The sequence below is a fragment of the Stegostoma tigrinum genome, chromosome 42 (assembly GCF_030684315.1).
Source record: "Stegostoma tigrinum isolate sSteTig4 chromosome 42, sSteTig4.hap1, whole genome shotgun sequence".
In the NCBI taxonomy this organism is placed as follows: domain Eukaryota; kingdom Metazoa; phylum Chordata; class Chondrichthyes; order Orectolobiformes; family Stegostomatidae; genus Stegostoma; species Stegostoma tigrinum.
The window spans coordinates 13,657,186-13,678,502 of NC_081395.1; the positions used below are offsets into that span (position 1 = coordinate 13,657,186).

The 21,317-nt window shown below is 43.0% G+C and overlaps 1 protein-coding gene across 3 annotated transcripts in view; it reads right to left on the reverse strand.

Moving 5' to 3' along the window:
- The window catches only part of LOC125449241 (pyruvate carboxylase, mitochondrial-like), a 765,853-nt gene that overhangs the window by 739,727 nt on the left and 4,809 nt on the right, over positions 1-21,317 (reverse strand). For 2 of the 3 annotated variants that reach the window (XM_059641558.1, XM_059641559.1), the window contains exons 2-3: positions 12,154-12,238; positions 11,917-11,990 (exon numbers count right to left, since the gene is read on the reverse strand). The gene's annotated coding sequence lies outside the window, so the exon portion shown is untranslated. Of the gene's footprint in view, positions 1-11,916; positions 11,991-12,153; positions 12,297-21,317 lie in introns of all 3 variants that reach the window. The other variant, XM_059641556.1, reaches the window with a different exon arrangement.

A 21,317-nucleotide genomic window follows, 5' to 3' on the forward strand; every position in this document is an offset into this window, starting at 1 on the left:
CCTTGGTTCAAAACTGGGTAAGAGAGCTGAGACACTCCAGGAGGAAGGACAGGCTACATTTGGCACCAAAGCACTGTTAGACTGAGTGGGTAGGGGGGACCGGCACCAAGGAGCTCTCGTGAACCTGACATCAATGGAGATTACGGGGACAGGAGTCATACCCAAGATGAGAGGACGTAGTTGAAAAATCGAGGACCGGAATGAGAGGAAGTGTCTTTGGCTCGACTTTTCAGCTGTGTCATAATCTCGGGAGAGGGAATTTCCACTACCGATTGTACAGTGTTTGAGCAAATGCTCAAATTAGGAAGCTGCCAATGCTCAGATTCAGAAAACACCCCAGCTTTGGTCTGATAAGTGTCAGGTGAGAGACACACCACACGCACTTCAAGAAATTCTCTCATCAAAGGGACAATTAAAATTAGGGCCTTGAATGGTGCTGCAGAACAGAGAGACCTAGAGGTTCAGGGGCGTAATTCTTTGATGTTTGTGTCACATGTAGACAAGATAATTAAAAAGGCTTGCCTTAATTCCTCAGACCTTTCTGTACAGAAGTTTGGACATTTTGTTGAGTTTGTACAGAATGTTGGAGAGGCCTCTTCTGGAGTACTAAGTCCAGTTCTGGTCACCCTTTTATGGAACGGATGTTATCAAGTTGGAGAGGGTTCAGAAAAGATTTGCCAGAATGTTACAAGGAATGAAAGGTTTGAGTTATAGGGAGAGGCTGGATAGGCTGGGACTTCTTTCTAGGAGGTTGAGGGGTGACCTTATGGAGGCTACTAACACAACCAGGACACACTAAAACTCGAAACAATAGCCACAATACCATATATAGAATAAACCTCAGAACTTACAGCCAGACTACTCAGACTGTGGGGAGTCATGACAGCACACAAACCAGCAGCAACACTAAGACAGCAACTGACCAGGTTTAAAGACCCAATAGATACTGTGGACAGGATGAATGTGGTTTTCAAGATAACATGCGGCGACTGCACTAAACACTACGTGGGACAATAAGACAGACAACTAGCAACCCACATCCATGACCACCAGCTAGCAACTAAACAACACCATCAGATGTCCTCGGTTTCAATACACACGGACGAGAAAAACCACACTTTTAACTGGGACAACACTACCATCATAGGACAAGCCAAACAGAGGACGGCCAGGGAATTCTTGGAGGCTCGGTATTCATTCGCGAAGTCCATCAACAAACAAATTGAATTAGACCCGATATACTGATCATTATTTCACTGAGGATGTCACCTCATAAGGGGACAAAATGTCTGCTACCAAACCTCCCAGGTCAGCAAACACACCAATATCTACAGAGGGTTTTAAAGTCATGAAATGGTTTGGGACAACACAGTTGCTCAACGGTTAGTACTGCTGCCTCGCAGCACCAGGGACCTGGGTTCGATTACAGCCTCAGGCGACTGTCTGTGTGGAGTCTGCATGTTCTCCCTGTGTTTGTGTGGGTTTCCTCCGGGTGCTCCGGTTTCCTCCTACAGTCCAAAGACGTGCAAGTTCAGAGGACTGGCCATGCTAAATTGTCCATTGTGTAAAGATGTGTAGGTTGGGTGTGTTAGCAATAAGAAATGTAGGGTTAGGGAATGGATCTCTGTGGGATGGTCTTCAGAAGGTCTACATGGACTTGTTGCATCAAATGGCCTGATTCTATCTGTAGGGATTCTATGCTTGTTCCATAAGGAGTATAGATAAGGTGTATCTTCCCTATGGCAGGGGATTTCAAGACTAGGGGGCATAATTTTAAGATGAGAGGAGAAAGATTTGAAAAGGACATGAGGTGAAACTTTTTTATTTTACACAAAGAGTGTAGAATAAAATTCCAGCAGAAGTCGTGGATGTGGGTACAGTTACAATGTTTAAAAGGCATTTAAACAAGTACATGAATGAATTTTTGGAAGGATATGGGCCAAATGCAGACAGGTGGGACAAGTTTAGTTGGGGGTTATGTCAGGTGGAGTATCGTTTGGCAAATGTGAACTTGCCAACTTAGGCCAGAAGAGTAGCAAAGCAGCAAATGGTGGGAAATGGCAGAAATCTGCAGGACAGAGGAATCTAATGTCCTGGTGCATAAATCACAAAAAGTGAGTGCACAGGTACAGGATATTGTCAGGAAGGCAAATGGAATGTTGTCATTTACATTAAAACCACCCCTGGTAATAAAAGTAGGTATGTTCAGCAGCAGGGATGCAGGATACTGATGAGATCACATCTCAAATACCGCACAGAACACATCAGTATAGTGCAGGAACAGGCTCTTCAGACCACCATGTCTTGGTCTCCTTATTTAAGAAAAGAGATTATTCCATTTGAATCAGTTCAGAGAAGGCACATGTGACTAATTCCTGGGATGTGGGGCTTATCTTACAAGGCACAACTGGAGAGTCTGGCCCTGCATCCTTTGGGAGATTGGAAATTTGAGGGTGTGCTCTTAATGAGACAAAAGATCCTCAAGAATGTTTGACCTGAGAGGATATTTCACCTTGTGGGAGAGACTTGAATGAGGGGACGCAATTAGAGTCATAGAGAGGTACAGCAAGAAAACAGACCCTTCGGTCCAACTTGTTCATGCCAAACAAATGTTCTAAATTAATCAATTCCAATTTTCCAGCTTTTGGCCTGTATCCCTCTACACCCTTCCGAATCATAGAACATAGAACAGCACAGCACCGAACAGGCCCTTTAGCTCACGATGTTGTGCCGACCATTGATCCTCATGTATGCACCCTCAAATTTCTGTGGTGAAAGACACATGAGGCAGATGAAGCACATGCTTATGCTTGTATCTGTGGCAAATTTTTCCTGTATTGAGTCACTGGACTATTGTCACTGTTTGTGATCTATATTAATGACCTGCATGAAGGGAATGACTGTGATGTAGCCAAATTTGCTGCTGATACAAAGGAATGTTGAAAAACTGGTTGAGGAGGAGGATATAATGAGTATACAAAGATCTATAGATTGGTTAAGTGATTTGGCAGATTAAGCATAAAACAGAAAAACGTGAGCTTGCCCATTTTGGCAGGAAGACACAAAATACAAACAGTTATTTAAATGGAGACAAAATGCTGGGGTATCGTGGCACTTTGGTGTCCTGTGACATGAGTCAGAAAGCGTCAGCATGCAGACACCTCAAGTGATTAGAAACAAAAAAAAACTGCTAACCTTTATTGCTAAAAGATGATCTATAAAAGTAGGGAAGTCATGTTACAATGGTACAAAGCATTGATGAGTCCACATCTAGATTACCATGTACAGTCCCTGTTTAAGGATGGTAAACTTGAATTGGATACACGTTCAGATAAAGGTTCACTAGCTGATTCCCAGGATGAAGGGGATATCTTATGCTGAAGGTGGTGGGCTGGTAGGTAGCTCTATGCTGATTGCTGTTTGGTGATCTTACTGAGACATACAAGATTCTGTCGGTCTTGGCAGGGTAGATGTTAACAGGATGTTTCTCTTTATCACAGGATGTAGAACAAGGGGCACTGTTTCAGAACTAGGGGGTTACCATCAAAGATGGAGGTAAGGAGGAATTTAATCCCTCAGAGGGTTGTTGTGAGTCTTTGCACTCCTCTACTCCAGATAGCAGTGGAATTGAGTGACAGAATTTATTCAAGGCTGAGTTAGATAAAATTTGATCAAAAAGGGAGTTCAAGGGTAATGGAAGCAAACAGCAAAATGCAGTTGAGCCCACAATCAGATCAGCCACACTCTTATCAATTAATGGACTAGGCTCAAAAGGCTGAATGGCCTACTCCAGTTTCTTGTTCTTATGTTTCCCCAAATAAAAAGCTTCTGAACCTGCATGGTATTTGATTGTCAGTGAAATACAATGATACATGAGTTATAGCACAAAGTTTTTTAAAAATTATTTGATGGGATATGTGTTTCACTGGGAAGGCCAGGATTTTTTGCACATCCTGAAATTCTCCTGTACTGCTGCTTGCTTGGCCATTTCCAAAGGCACTTTAGAATCAAGCATGTAGCTGTGGTGTGAAGCCACACATAGGCCAGATCTGATAATGGTCGTAGGCTTTCTTCTATAAAGGACACTGGTGAACCAGATGACGTTTTACAAGAATTGATAATATTTTTGTGATCATTGCACTTAAGACCAGCTCTCCAGATTTTACTAATTGAATTTAAGTCACTGGCTTTTGTAGTTAGATTTGAATCCATGCCCCAGAGCCTTAGCCTAGGCACCTCAATTGCTAATCCAGTAACATTAGCATTATGCAACTATCCTCATCTAGATTTTTATTACCAGTACATTAATGTATGCTGCAGATTTTAAACAAACAGTGAGTGGGTTAAGGGAAATTTAGAAATCTAAAGAGAAATTTTGAGGCAACAGAGCAGTAAAACTATTTGGATCAACAAAAAGGATGGCACAGGGCAAAACACTAACAGTAATAAAACATTGGTGAATGAAGGCCATGCGATCAGTAGTTAAAATATAAAACTAAGGGCTTTTCAACTGACATCATGATGCACTGACAATAAGGTAGATTAATTAATGGCGCAAACGGACATCTTATTGTTAAGAAGTTTGTGTACAGTAATTGTGAATTGGAAGACAGGAAGCTAGAAATTGCTTTCAAAATTAAGGGAGAAGAGTATAGTACTTTTCTAAGCTTAGCAATGTATACAGAAATGTCTCTAAGCAGCTGAAGGGGTACAGACAGTTCTGAAATTGAAACATATATCAATTGGCTGTAAGATTGGTAACCTTAGGCTTGTTTCGATGTTTTGGTCACTAGCTAGAATCAGCCAATGAATTTAGAACAAGCACTTAGTGACTGAAAGTCAATTGAATTTAAACCTGATGGTTTTGACAACCTCGGACCAGTGCCCTTGTAAGAAAATTGACATGTCATCCAAGGTATATATGGACAGGGCTTTTGAAATTGGTGTGAAAGCAAACTGCCATCAGAGAAAAAAGCATTTAGCTGTCACAAGAAATTGCTAAGCTCTCTAAGAAAGCACCATTAATCCCTAAAAGGTACCACGGCACTTCTAGCTAAGATTCTTCAAAGAACACTTCAAAGAGAAATCATCCCTGACAGCTGGATCAGCAGAAGAAAGGCATTTATGACACGAGAACAGCAGAAGAAAGGCATATAAATGTTGCGAGATTAAGTTTTAATTTATTTTCTTATTACTTTGGTTTATATAAGTGGGACTATTGTTTATTGGAACAGCATGCCTGTAGAATTTAGTTCAGTTAGGGAATAGTTAATAGTTAAGGGAGAGTTATTCTGTTTGTTAGTAGTTTTGTTGACTTGTTCACAGTCAGGGTTAAATAAATAAATAATTACTTGTTATTTATAAAATGAATATCAGGGATTTTCTTTCATTTAACCTCCCCTTCTCCATAAGAGTTAAACCGATTAGGCGAGGTAAGGCGAGCTTCTCTTGGTGTTTCGGGTTTCATTATTAGAAGGGGGTTTCTACTCCGGCTGTGACAGAACGATAATATCAAGAATAAGGGAATTTAAATACACTGAAACATTGGAGAAATTGGGCTTATTCTCCTTGCAGCAAAGATTAAGAGGTGCCCTTATTGAAATGTTCAAAGTTATGAACAATTTTGACAGGGTAAAGAAGGATATTCTGATTCTATGGGTTGATGTGTCAGTAATTAAGCGTCACAATTTCAAGGCTGTCAGCGAGGAAGCTAGGAATGAGATGAGGGGAAACCTCTTTATTCAGAGTTGCTAGGCTTTGGAATGTGCTGCTTGGGAGTGTGGCGGAAGTGGATTCCATAGGAGGTTTCAAAAGAGAGCTGGACAAATACCCGAAAAGGATGAAGTCAGGTGGCTACAGAGATAGGGCTGGAAAGTAGGACTGTGTAGCTCTTTCAAGAGCCAGTACATACAGGATGGGTTGAATGGCCTCCTCCTGCACTGTAAATTTCTATGGTTCAAAATATAGGTAAATGGTTTTGATCCAATCGCTGTTACAGGGAAATGGCTACAAGTGATCAAGGGTAAAGACTGACAATGAATACAAGAAGAGGGGTAGGCATAACAGGAAAGGATAACATTAGGGCATTGGTAAGAAACGGTCTTGGCTAAAATAAATATCAGGATGTGGAGTTGGCATAGGAGGAGATCAGGAATATCAAAAATCACTGGTGGGAATAATTTATTGGTTCAAAGCAACAGTCATGGGGAATAAGGGACATAGAAACAAGGGGCAACAGTGGGCCATTCGCCCTCTAGAATCTGCTCTACCACTCAATAAGGTCATGGCTGTTCTAATGGTAACTTCAAATCCACATTCCTTCCTACCCTTGATATTTAGACGCATTATTGCAATGCCAAGGCAGATAAGACTATGGGTCAAGTATTGGCAAATGGAATCAGGATAGTTGAGTGGTTCTTTTCAACTGGTACAGACATCATATATCAAGGATAATGGGAACTGCAGATGCTGGAGAATCCAAGATAACAAAGTGTGAAACCGGATGAACACAGCAGGCCAAGCAGCATCCCAGGAGCACAAAAGCCGACGTCCCGGGCCCAGACCCCCCACCAGAGAGGGGGACGGGGAGAGGGTCCTGGAACAAATAGGGAGAGAGGGGGAGGCGGACCGAAGACGGAGAGAAGAGCACAGGCGGGGAAGCAGGGAGGGGACAGGCCAGCCCGGGGAAGACAGACAGGCCAAGGAGGCGGGACGAGGCGGCAGGCAGGAAACGGAGGAGCGGCCCGAGGTGGGAGGAAGGGACGGGCGAGGGGAAGAACAGGCCAGGGAGGCGGGGACGAGCCAGGCCGGCCCCGGGATGCAATGGGGGAAGGGGAGACCCCAAAGCCCGTGAATTCCACATTGAAGTCCACTGCCTCCTGCAGTGCCACAATGATGCCACCCGAAGGTTGCAAGAATAGCAACTCATATTCCGTTTGGGAACCCTGCAGCCCAAGGGTATCAATGTGGACTTAACAAGCCTCAAAATCTCCCCCTCCCCCACCGCACTGTATACCCTAATCCAACTGTGTACCACTGGAGCCTTTCGATGAGGATTATCTTAATCTTTTGGATCCACTTGTTAAACACATGTCATTCCATGCATACATCCGAAAACTGACTGGTGGTGCTGACAAGTCAGCATTTCCTGGAAAAAGAGTTCCTCAAATCGCCTCTAATGATTATGGTTTTACTCTAGTCTGATTCATTTCTTATCTCCAGTTATGTTGTTTCAAACTGCCTGAGGATAATGAAATGATGGAGTAAACTAGATGAAGTGGTCTAAATAATAGATTATGAAAACTGCAAAAGAAACCTTTCTCCAGAATATCCTGTTGTGGAATATGTCCATTTAAAGTGAATCAACCCTGATTTAGTTCAGTTTGCAATTTTCCTTTAATCTGATTTGTGTTTGTTATTTGCAGTTAAGGAATAATTTGATTAGGGATAGTCAACACTGTTTTGTGAAGGGTAGGTCGTGCCTCACCAGCCTTATTGAGTTCTTTGACAAGGCGGCCAATCAGGTGGATGAGGGTAAAACTGTTGATGTGGTGTATGTGGATTTCAGTAAAGAATTTGATAAGGATACCCACGGTAGGGTATTGCAGAAAATATGGAGGCATGGGATTGAGGGTGACTTAGTGGTTTGGATCAGAAATTGGCGAGCTGTAAGAAGGCAGAGGGTGGTGGTTGATGAAAAATGTTCATCCTGGAGTTCAGTTACTAGTGGTGTACTGCAAGGATCTGTTTTGGGGCCACTGCTATTTGTCATTTTTATGAATGACCTGAATGAGGGCTAGAAGGATGGGCTCGTAAATTTGCGGATAACACTAAAGTCGATGGAGTTGTGGATAGTACGGAAGGATGCTGCAGGTTACAGAGGGACATAGATAAGCTGCAGAGCTGGGCTGAGAGGTGGCAAATGGAGCTTAATGAGGAAGAGTGTGAGGTGATTCACTTTGGAAGGAGTAACAGGAATACAGAATACTGGGCTAATGGTAAGATTCTTGGTAGTTTGGATGAGCTGAGAGATCTTTGTGTCCATGTGCACAGATTCCTGAAAGTTGCCACCCAGGTTGATAGGATTGTTAAGAAGGCGTACAGTATGTCAGGTTTTATTGACAGTGGGATTGAGTTTTGGAGCCATGAGGTCATGTTGCAACTGTACAAAACTATGGAGCTGCCGCACTTGGAGTATTGCATACAGTTCTGGTTGCCACATTATAGGAAGGATGTGGAAGCATTGGAAAGGGTGCAGAGGAGATTTACCAGGATGGAGGGAAGGTCTTAGGAGGAAAGGCTGAGGGACTTGAGGCTGTTTTCATTAGAGAGATGATGATTAAGAGGTGACTTAAGAAGACGATCAGAGGATTAGATAGCGTGGACAGTGAGAGCCTTTTTCCTCGGTTGGTGATGGCTAGCATGAGGGGACATAACTTTAAATTGAGGGGTGATAGATATAGGACAGATGTCAGAGGTAGGTTCTTTACTCGAGAGTAGTAAGGGCGTGGAATGCCCTGCCGGCAACAGTAGTAGACTCACCAACTTTAAGGGCATTTAAATGGTCACTGGATAAACATATGGATGATAATGGAATAGTGTAGGTTAGATGGGCTTCAAACTGGTTTCACAGGTCGGTGCAACATCGAGGGCCGAAGGGCCTGTTCTGTGCTGTAATGTTCTATGTTCAAAATGCCTTTTAAATGTTGTAACTGCAGCAGTCTCCACCAGTTCCTCTGGCAGCTCGTTCCATACACACACCAGCCTCTGTGTGAAAACGTTGCCCCTCAGGTCCCTTTCAAATCTCTCCCCCTCACTTAAACTTATGCCCTCTAGTTTTGGATTTCCCTACCCTAGGGAAAAGACCTTGACTATTCACCTTATCCATATCCCTCATGATTATATAAATTTCTATAAGGTCACTCCTCAGCCTCCAACGTTCCAGGGAAAATAGCCCCAGTCTATTCAGCCTCTCCCTGCTCAAACTCTGGCGATATCCTTGTAAATCTTTTCTGCACCTTCTCAAGTTTCAATACATCGTTCCTATAGCAGGGAGCCCAGAACTGGATGCAGTATTCCAAAAGTGGCATAATCAATGTCCCATAGAGACACAACATGACCTCCCAACTCCTATACTCAATGCGCTGACCAATAAAGCCACTTCACCTGACGAAGGAGCAGCACTCCGAAAGCTACCGATTTCAAATAACCATGTGGGTCTATAACCTGCTGACGTGTGACTTCTGACTTTTTCCTCCCCAGTTCTACACTAGCAACTCCATCTCATGGCTGGCCAATAAAGGCAAGCGCACCAAACACATTCTTCATCACCTTTTCTACCTCTGACTCCACTTTCAAGAAACCTGCTTCCCAAGGTCTCTTTGTTTGGCAACACTTCCCAGGATCCTACCATTAAGTCTATAGGACCTTCCCTGATGTGCCTTTCCAAAATGCAGCACCTCACATTTGTCTAAATTAAACTCCATCTACCACTCCTCGGCCCATCTGATTATGGTCCTGTGGTACTCTGAGGTAACCTTCTTCACTGATCACTGCACCACCTATTTTGATGTCATCTGCAAATTTAGTAAACATTCCTTCTTTATTCACATCCACATTCTTTATATAAATGACGAAAAACAGTTGAAAAAATGAGGGTGTTACTCAAGAAGTGGAGAGTGGAACTGAGGGCTGAACAGATCGGACACAATCTTATTGAGTAGTGGAGCAAGCTTGAGGGGCTGATTGGCCTCCTCCTGCTCCAAATTAGTGTCAAGCATGTTGTATAAAGCTAGCATTCCAGAATAGCAAGCAGTTAAGGAGACAAATGGCATGTTCGCCTTTTCAGCAAGAGTCTTGAGGGTAGGACAAAAGAGGTCTTTCGACAATTATACAAGTTCTTAGCAGAGTCACAGAGTCATACAGCACAGAAACAGACCCTTCCGTCCAACCAGTCCATGCCGAGCATACTCCCAAACTAAAGTAGTCTTACCTGCCTGCACCTGGCCCATATTCACCAAACCTTTCCTATTCATGTTATTAACCAAATGTCTTTTAAACGTTGTAATTGTACCCACATTCCACACGCGAGCCACCTCTGTGTAAAAAGTTTGTCCCTCTTGAATTTATCAAATCCCTCCCCTCACTTCAAAATGCACCGCCTAGTCTTGAAAACCCCTGCCATAGGGAAAAGACAGCTACCACTACCTCGATCTATACTCCTCATGACTTTGCAAACTTCCAAAAGGTTGCCTCTCAACTTCCTTCGCTCGTGAAAAAAAGTGCCAGCCTTTCTTCATAACTCAAACCTTCCACACCTGGCAACATCCTTGCAAATCTCTTCTGAACCCTCTGCAGCTTAAAAATATCCTTTCTATAACTGGGCAACCAGAACTGGAAGCAGTATTGCAGAAGGGGCCTCACCGATGTCTTGTACAACCTCAACATGATAGTCCTTTGAGTATAGGAGTTGGGATAAGCAATGAAGGCCAGTGTGCCAAACACCTTTTTAACCATCCTGTCTATATGTGACACATACTTCAAAGAATTACGCACCTGAACCCTTAGGTCCATCAGTTCTACAACACTACCCAAGGCCCTACCATCCATGAAGTAAGCTCTACCCCCTTGTCTGCTGTACCAAAATGCAATACCTCACATTTATCCAGATTGAACTCTACCTGTCATTTTTACGTCCATTGACCCATTTGCTCAGGATCCGTTTGTAATCTTAGAAAACACTTCACTGTCTACTATGCCACCAATTTTGGTGTTGTCTGCAAACTTAGCAACCATGTCTTCCATATTCTCATCCAAATCATTTATACAAATGAACAAAAAAGGGACCCAGAAGCAATCCCTGTGGAACACTGCTGGTGACAGGACTACAGTCCAAAAAGCGACCCTCCACTATCTCTCTCTGTCTCCTGCCATTAAGCCAATTATGTATCCAATTAGCAAGCTCACTGACTCCCATGTGACCTAACATTACTAATTAGTCTGGCATGCGGAATCTTGGCGAAGGCTTTACTAAAGTCCAAAGTAAACAATGCCCACTGCACTGCTCATCCATCTTTTTGGTAACTTGCTCAAAAAAACTTAATCAAGTTTGTGAGATGTGATTTTCTTCACACAAAACCATGCTGACTATCCCTAAACAATTTCTGCCTCTCTAAAGATCCGTAAATTCTATTTTTTAACATTACCTCCAAAAATTTACCAACAAGTGAAATCAGACTCACAAGTCTATAGTTCTCCAGTTTCTCCTTAGAAGCTTTCTTAGACAAAGGTATGACATTTGCCACCCTCTAGTCATCGGTCACCTCAACTGTAGTGATAGATGGTGCAAATATTTCTGCAAAGGATCTCGCAGCTTCCTCCCTTATTTCCCACAACATTCTGGGATACATTAGATCAGCTCCCAGAGATTTATCTACCTTTATATTCTTTAAGACCTCCCAGACTATTTCTTCTGTAATGTGAAATGTTTTTAAAGCATCAAAATTTATTTCTCGTCATTCTCTAGTGTCCATTTCTTTCTCCACAGTAAAAACTGACATGAAATATTCATTCAATATCTATCCCACCTCCTGGAATTCATCACAAAGACGACCTCCTTAATCTTTAAGCGGGCCTACCTTCTCTCTAGTTACTCACTTGCTCTTAATGTACTTATAGGGTCTCCTTGGATTATCCTTAACCTTATCTGCCAATGCTATCTCATATCCCCTCTTTGCCTTCCTGATTTCTCTCTTAAGAATGCCCCTACAATCTTTATATTGATTAAGAGATTCAATGAACCAAGTTGTCGATATCTAAAATAAGATTCTCTTTTATTCTTGACGAGGTCCTCAATATCTTTATTCATCCATATCTGGAATACCATGCGCAGTAACAGTATTCTCAAGCAGTACTTACTCAGCAATGATCTGCTCAGTGATGCCCAGTTTGGGTTCCTCCAGGGTCATTCAGGTTCCTGACCTCATTGCAGCCTTGGATCAAACAAAGATAAAAGAGCTGACTTTCAGAGGAGAGGCGAGAGTGACAGCCTTTGACAACAAGGCTGTATTCGACCAAGTGTGGCAACAAAGAGTTCTAGCAAAACTGGAATCAATGGAAATCACGGGGGAAACTCTCAACTATTTGGAGTTGTACCTGGCACATAGGATGATGGTTGTGATTGTTGGAGGTCAGTCATCTTAGTTCCTCAGGTTAGTCTCCAAGCTCCAACCATCTTCAGCTGGTTCATCATCAGATCAGAAATGTTAGCGACGACAATGATGGATGCAACAGCAGAGCTTTTGGACATACATAACAGTCAATCAGAGTTATAACATTCAAGATGATTGGCATAGTGCTGGAAAGCGGGACTAGAAGAGATAGGTCAGTACAGACTTCTTGGGGAGTGTCTATGACTTTAAGGGAAAAATATTTGCTGATGACTGCACAATATTCAGCACCATTCATGATGCTACAATACTGACAGCAGTCCATATCAAATACAGCATGACTGGGCAATGTCCAATTTTGGGCTGACAAATGGCAAATAACATTCGTGCCACACAAATGCCAGATAATAACAATCTCCAACAAGACAGAATCTAACTATATCACTGCTTGATATTCAATGGTGTTACCATCATTAAATCTCCCACTGTCAACACCCTGGGGGTTACCATTGACCAGAAACTGAACTGGATTCACCATATCAATATTGTGGCTACAAGGGCAAGTTAAAGGCTAAAATGCTGTGGTGAGTAACTCACCTCCTGACTCCTCAAAGGCTGTCCACCATCTACAAGGCACAAGTCAGAAATGTGATGGAATACTCCCTTCTTTTCCTGGATGAGCGCAGTTCCAACAACACTCAAGAAGCTCAACACCATCCAGCACAAAGCAGCCCACTTGATTGGCACCACATCCACATGCATCCAATCCCTCCACCACCGAAACTCAGTACACACTGCTGCAACTATCTATAAGATGCACTGCAGCAACTCACCAAGGTTCCTTAGAAAGCACCTTCTAAACTCTCAATCACCAATCTAGAAGATCAACAGCAGCAGATACATGGAAACTCCATTGCCTGCAAGTTCCCCTCCAATCCTGACTTGGAAATATATTGCTGTTCCTTCGGTGTCACTGGATCAAAATCCTGGGATTCCCTCCCTAATGGATTGTGAGTCTACCTATAGGGCATGGACTGCACTTCACTTAGGACTGAGATGAAGAGAAATTCCCTCCCTCGAACAGCTGTGATTCATCAAAATCCTCTCTAACAGAGGGTGGCAGAATTTCTATTGTTGGATATATTTAAAAGCCAGGTGAAACAGCTTTTTGGTCTCTTGTGGAATCAAGAAATATGGGGAGTGGGGCAGCAAAACAGAAGTGCAGCAGAAGATCTTATTGAATGGCAGAACATGTTAGAGGGGCCAGTAGGTCAATGGGTGCTCCTAATTCCTATATTCTGAAACCTCCTCTCCTACAGCCTCAATTGCACCACCCTTCCCAAGCACTTAATAAATCTGTTGATGTGGTTCAAAATTTTCATCATTCAAATCTGTACTTTTTGGTAAAGGGTTATTCCTTCAGATGTGTTCACTGTTGATTGTCCCCATAACCTTTATTGTTTCCCCCAAACCACCCGTTCTACCCCAATCCGTGCCAGACAGTGCTACTACGCTTATGTGAGACCATACCTGGAGTGCTGTGTTCAGTTTTGGTCTCATTACTTGAGGAAGGCTGTGATGCCACAGCAGGCCGACCTGAGGTTGGTTGATTCCAGGGATGAAAGGGCTGTCATATGAGGGCTTGTACTTGATGGAGTTCAGAAGAACAAACGGGGGATCTGATCAAGCTGTATCCTCAACGCTAAAGGAGAAAGGTAAGGCAGACATTGAACAGACATTCCACCTTGTGGGACAGCCTCAGGCAAGACATCATAGACTCAGAGTGAAAGGAGGTAGGTTCAAAATGTAAAGGAGGAGAAACTACTTCTCTGAGAGAGCTGTGGACCTGTGGAACTCATTACCCTAAAGTGCAATGAGGGCAGAGTCAATCGACAAATTCAAGAAAGAAACAGATATGTTTCTGATGAAAAGTGGGATACAGGGCTGTGGTGTGCAGGCAGGAAAGTGGACTTAAGATTAGCCATGATTAGGATAAATGGTGGACTGGGCTTGCAGGTCTGAACAGCCTACCCCCACTCTGAATTCCCATATTCCTAGACCAGCTAAACAGGTGAGTGAGAATGGAGTGCCCCAGCAAGGGGACCCACTCAGCTGGCTACAGATCAAAGCTGATTCCCTTGGCATTAGACATTCCAAAAGGTGTCACATTTTATCTATATGTATATGCATTATATGAGTATATACAGACTATAGCAGGCAGTGAGCGATCCTCAGGGCTTTTATCTAAGACAGCTTGGAAAGGAATTATAGCATAGTCAGGGGCAAGGTCGGAAAACAGTGACTCCTGGCAATTGGCAACATTCACTTGCTTTGTCTCCTCCGATGCTTCGAGGTCACGGGGAGGTGAGAATTTGAAAACAAGCCTGGTAAGTCAAAAACCCAGGCTGAAATTGCCAGACTGAGAGCCGATACAGATTTGGGAGGGGTTTGGGAGAATGGGGACGGGAAGGGTGGATGGTCTCAGGTTTAAGATGGGCAGAATCTGGGAGGCCCATACATTAGAATCATTGGGTCCAGGGGCTAATGCTGACATGTACTTCAGCAGATGAACCGTGGCATGGTGTAGCTGGGCAATTGTACAGAGGTAGAAACAGGCGGATAAGGTAATGCAAAGGCCTGATAAGCTCAGTGTGGTGGAAACCGTGTGTACAGACCTCTCAAAGATATTTCTCAAATGCGATAGGCTTGAGATAAAGGGTAATGGCAGCAACGTCTTCAGGTCAGGCTGGGATCGTGCCGAGAAGGTGGTAGATAGCTTATTGTGGGATGTGGCATGGGGAAATTGCATCCAACAATGAATCTTGGTTGAGAAGGTTTTTGATGTATGCCTTTCAATTATGGCAGCCTGGCTCTCCATCCTTGATAACTGCCATTCATTCTTAGCTATCAGTGGGGATGTCTTTGGGCATTTCGCCACACACGGTCTTAACTGCAGTGATGAATCTACACACAGCGTACCTTTTGGAGCATCACACTGTTTCTGGCCCTCTTTTTGCCCAGCATCTGCTCTGAAGAGTCCATGGTGTTCAGGGGACAAGGTACTTTTTTTTCTTTATTCATTCATGGTATGAGGGTGTCGCTGGCCAGGTAGCATTTATTGCTCATGCCTAATTGCCCAAAGTGCAGTTAAGAGTCAACCACATGGCTGTGGGTCCGGAGTCACATGGAGGCCAGACCAGATAAGGATGGCAGTTTCTTTCCCTAATGGACATTAGTGGGTTTTTCCAACAATTGGCAATGGATCCAGGTCATCATTAGACTCTTAAATTCAGATTTTTATTAAACCCAAGTTCCACCATCTGCCACGGTGCGATTCAAACCCGGGTCCCCAGAACATTACCTAGGTCTCTGGATTAACATTCCAGTGACAATACTACTAGACCATTACCTCCCCATGGATAGACTGGCATGGATAGAGGATTGGCTGATTGTCAGAAGGCCAGCAGGGATCAAGGGGTCTTTTTCAGGATGGTAGACTAGTAAAGTTCTGCAGGGGTCAGTGTTGAGACCACAATTATCCTTGCCGTACATGTTTAGATGGAAGGAACTGATGGCACTGTTGCTAAGTTTGCAGATGACACAAAGGTAGATGGAGGAGCAGGTGGTGTTGAGAAAACAGGGAGGCTACAGAAGGACTTGGACAGGTGAGGAGAGTGTGCAGAGCGGAGGCAGATAGAATACAATGCTGGAAAGTGTGAGGTTATGCACTTTAGTAGGAAGAATAGAGGCATAGATGATTTTCTAAACTGGAAAATACCACAGAAATCTGAAGCACAAAAGGACTTAGGAGTCCTAGTTCAGGATTCTCTTAAGATTAACATAGATTCAGTTGGCAGTTAGGAAGCCACACTCAATGTTAGTATTCTAGCCCTCTTGAAATGAATACAAGAGTAGAGGTGCACTACCGAAGCTACATAATTCTCTGGTCAGACCGCACTTGGAATATTGAGTTTTGGAACAGAAGTTTTGAACCCTGTATCTATGGAGCCATGTTCTGGCATCGGAAGGGGTCCAGAGGAGGTTTACAAGAATGATCCCAGGGATTAAGATTTGTCATATGAGTCGTCGTTGAGGACCCTGGGTCTGTACTCGATAGAGTTTAGAAGGTTGAGGGAGGATCTCATTGAGACCTACAGAATCTTGGATAGTGTGGATGTGATGTTTCCACAGGCGGGAGAGACTAGGACCTGAGGACACAGCCTTAGAGTGAAAGGATGACACTAAAACTGAGATGAGGAGGAATTTCTTCAGAGGGTGGTGAATCTGTGGAACTCATTGCTGCCAAAGTGCCTGTGGGGGCCAGGTCATTAAGACAGATAGATAGGTTCTTGATTAGTAAAGGAATCGAGGGTCATGGGGAGAAAGCAGGAGAATGGGGTTGAATAACAGCTATGGCAGAGCAGACTCGATGGGCCAAATGATTCTGAGTCTTATGGTTAAGGCCAATGGTTTTTTTTTCAACTGGATCGCTGCCTCCAGTTGTGTCTTCTCCTGATATCTTACATTCATGTCTTGGTTCTGTAGCTAGTTCAGGAAAATGTTGTGCCTGCTATTCAGTAGCTCCCAATGTCCTGGTCATTTTTGCCAAATCCTGGCAGAGAAACCCAAAGTTTCCCTGCAAATGCTGTTTATGATGGGATGGCTGCAGTTATACACAATCAGCAAAATGACAGAAAACAGGAAAGAGCAGCGAATCACTACACAAACATGCAACCGTTACAGTGTGAGGCCATTTGGCCCATCATGTCTGTACAGCTTCTACAAGATCACTTCACCTCACTTCATCCTACTCCCCCCTCATTTCCCCTTGGTCTTTCAAACTTTCATTCTTCTGCTCATTACCAAATTCCCTTTGATCCCCTCAACTGCACCTACCTCCCGCTATACCCTCAGGCAGCGCATTCCAGGCCCAAACCCTGAAAAGTCTCTCATGCCCCCAGTGCGTCTTTCATCCTCTTTTTCTTCACCCACAAGGAATGGGAACAGTCCCTCCCTATCCACTTTGTCCAGACCCCTCGTGAGATTATACTCCTCTATCAAATCTCGTCTTGACTTTCTCTGCTCCATGAACAACGCAACTTCTCTAATCTCTTCCTGGAATGGGAGATCCTCATTATAGAGGCATACAGCATGGAAACAGACCCTTCAGTCCAACCAGTCCATGCTAATCACAATCTCAAACTAAGCCAGTGCCACCAGCCTGTACATAGCCCATATCCGTCCAAACATTTCTTAATCATGTACTTATCCAAATGTCTTTTAAATGCAACTTTTCCTGACTCCACCATTTCCTCTGGAAGTTCATTCCACACACAAACAATGCTGTGTAAAAAAAAAACCCTTCATGTCCTCTTTATATCTTTCTCCCCTCATCTTAAAAATATGTCCCCTCATCTTGAAAGCTCCCACAGCAGGGAAAAGATACCTGCCATTCACCCTATCTATACCTCTCATGATTTTATAAAGCTCTATAAGGCTACCTCTCAACCTCTTCTGCTCCAGTGAAATAAGCCCCAGCCTATCCTTATCGCTGCAACCCTCCACTCCTGGCTACAACCTGGTAAATCTCTTCTAAATGATCTCCAGTTTAATAATATCTTTTCCGTAACAGGGTGACCAGAACTGGACGCGGTACCCCAGAAGTGATCTTACCAAAGTTCAGTACAACCTCAACTCAACATCCCAACTCCTTCATACAAAAGTCTGAGCAATCCATATCCTCACTAATGGTTTCACAGGCTTTTTGAAGTGTGGTACCCAGAATGCGATACAATAATCCAAGTGAGATTGAACCAATCCTTCAACATTCACTGTAATCTCCTTGCTTATATACTCAATTAAGGCCGGGGTCCTGTATGCTTTAATAAAACTATTTCAACCAGTCCTGCCACTTCCATTGATTTGTGCACATGTACATCTGCAACGTCTCTCTACTCCATAAGACCATAAGACATAGGAGTGGAAGTAAGGCCATTCGGCCCATCGAGTCCACTCCGCCATTTAATCATGGCTGATGGGCATTTCAACTCCTACTCCCCCATCTTCTGTGGAATTTTACCCTTTAGATTGTTATGAGATTCACAACATGGTCTCAAAATGTTAACTCTGCCTGTCTCCAAAGCTGCTGCCAGACCTGCTGAGTTTCTCCAGCATTTCCTGTATTCAATTCAGATCTCCAGCATCCGCAGGATTTTCCTTTTATTCGATGTGTCGCACTCTCACTGTAATAGGGCGCTGGAAATTAAGCACCGCTATTCCTGGATTCATCACAAAATTTAGGGATTTTAGAAAGTACATAGAATTCTCCAATTTACCTTTCGTACCCAGCTTGACAGAAAGCCTTAGACCAGGCTTGTGTCTTTAACAAAATAATTACTTATTACAAATAAGTAGAACTGTGCAAGTAAATAGTTATGTACCATCAGTATATGGCCATAATGATTTAACTCTAAGCCTCTCAAACTCTCCCCATCTCTTTCATATGTAAACATAAGCAAAAAACACATCGATGGAAAGAAAACTGGGCATGCAGTTCAGTGGTCTTTGTTCACAGGACTGAGTTGCTGTTTGCTAATCAGAATTCTGCTTCTCCACCTTCCTTTTCCAAATGCCTCTACTGGTTTATAAAAGCCACAGGGTGGCTGCTTCACTTATAAAGAGTATCACACTTATCAATTAAAATGTCCCAATTTACAGCTGCTGCTGAATCACATCCATGCATAGAAATTAGCAAAATAGGAGGAGTAGGCCATTCAGCCCACTCCATGACCCAGATCATGGTTGATCATCCAAGTCAGTGCATTGTTTGTACTTTTGCTCTAAGAATTATATCAAACTCCTTCTTGAAAACTTTAGCCCAAAAATCTATATCAAGCTCCTTCTTTAAGCAACAATAAACTTGTTTCTTCAGACTGAAAGTGACCTTCACTGCAGAGAACTAAGTCCAAGTGCTCTTGGACTGAACAGCTCCAAGCTGTTGAGGAACCTGACTACAATTATGTACTTGTTGGCAACAGAAGGTGTTGATCACTGGTCACTAGTCCATAGACCAATTACTTCTTGTTGGTAACCGAAGCTTTGTCTGTACTCAAGCCCTCAACTCCTGTTCATCTGCAAACTAATCTTTGTTTATACAACTTCTTGATCAATGATGGCCATGAGTGGCAGCTTACTTGCTTTTCAAAACACATAGCATTCCTTGCAAACTCCTGGTTTTAAAATGGTACTTTCTCATTTCAGTCCACAATTTTTAAAAATCAGAATTTTTCTTTTAAGAAAACTTTACACAAGTCAGATCCAAGAATGAAATCTGGCTTGAGAGATTGTACTTTGTTTCCTTTTCAAACCTGGTGGTATTTCACTGAAACAACAGGGTTGCAGAATTGGTGTTAACAATAAAATTACAATTTTACTCTTTTCATTTTTTTAAAATAAAACAAACACCAAACAATCTGCATGCAACAGTTTGAACAATTTCAAAAGAAACCGCAGATCCAAATCTTATCTATTCCCTAACACCATCATGTTACAATTACTCAAAAACCAGAAAAGCATCCTTTTCCTATCAAATCTTTAAGTTTAACAGGTGTTTTCTGCTTCAATTTCTGTCCTTTGTACTTTCAAGCCTTTTCCCCTTGAATCCTTACACAACCAAAATATTATATTTTCTCATTTTTCAAAAATCTGCAGAGTTCTAAGAAAAAATTTTTTGTTTGCAAGTTTTGCAAGCTAAATTCTTGTACTGAGATAACACTTAAACACCTGCTTAAACAACTGTGCCTTTTATGGGTGAAACTGTATCTGCATCTGAAGTCAGTCAGGTCCCCCTCGAATTGCCCTAAAGATTTGCAATTTCCGAGTTTTTTAAAAAGCTTAAACTGGTCCCTGATCAGTCAAAACCCAAAAGCGAGCTAATGTCTTTCAATGATAATAGGAACTGCAGATGCTGGAGAATCTGAGATTACAACGTGTAGAGCTGGATGAACACAGCAGGCCAAGCAGCATCAGAGGAGCAGGAAGGCTGACATTTCGGGCCTAGACCCTTCTTCAGAAAATGTCTTTCAATGTTTACCCTCTTCTATTGCAAAACCTCCACATTAGCAAACTTCCAAAAACACTCCAGGAAGTTCTGCCTTTGATATATCTCAACTTAAAAATCATGGCTCCAGAAAGACAGGCCTAAATTACTTTATCACAATACAAATATATGGGCATACATATTAAGAATAGGCTATTCAGCCAAGTATCTCTTCCTTAAAAGTATTTAATGACCCATGACCTGAAGTGAAGTATTCCACAGACTCGTGACCCTCAGAGAAAACTAGCTCCTCATTTTCAGTTTAAGTGACCACCATTCCCCAGTTATAGTCTTCCCCACCAGGCAAAAATCTTTTTAACACATACCCCATCAAGTCTGCATTCTTCCTACCACAAGGAATCAAATAATACGCTGCATTAATTAATCTGTCTGTGTTCTTCTGAAGTCAAGGATTGCGTCACTTGCAAACTCTGACATGAAGTCCTACACTCCCAAGTCTAAATCATTAATATAAATGGGGTGGGTGGGGAAGGGGGTCTGGGTGGGATGCTCTTCTAAGTTTTGGTGTGGACTCTGTGGGCCGAATGGCCTGCCTCCACACACCAGGGATTCTCTGAAAAAGTGGCTCAGCAGCAGCACGACCAATTGAGCTGGTCAGGTCCAAAAGGACAGAGCTGCTAGACTTGGTCTGTGGCCGGTGGCAAGGGAAAGAACAGGCAGGAAAAATATATTTGGTCTCGTCCTCTGCAATCCACCCATCTCAGGTTGCATCTGTCAATGTCCATACTGGGGAGGTGATAGCACAGTGGTATCATCACCAGACTATTAAGCCAGGAAATCCAGGTAATGTACTGGAGACCCAGGTTCAAATTCTGCCATAGTAGATGGTGCAAGTTGGTTTCAGTAAAAATTTGGAATTAAGAGTCTAACAATGACCATGAAGAAAACTGCCATACTTGCCTGAACTGCCTACATTTGACTCCAGACTCACCGCAATGTAGCTTTCGTTCTTTTGTGGTACACATGCATCACCGACTGGCCAGCATTTATTGCCCATCCCTAGTTGCCCTTGAGAAGACGGTGAGCTGTTT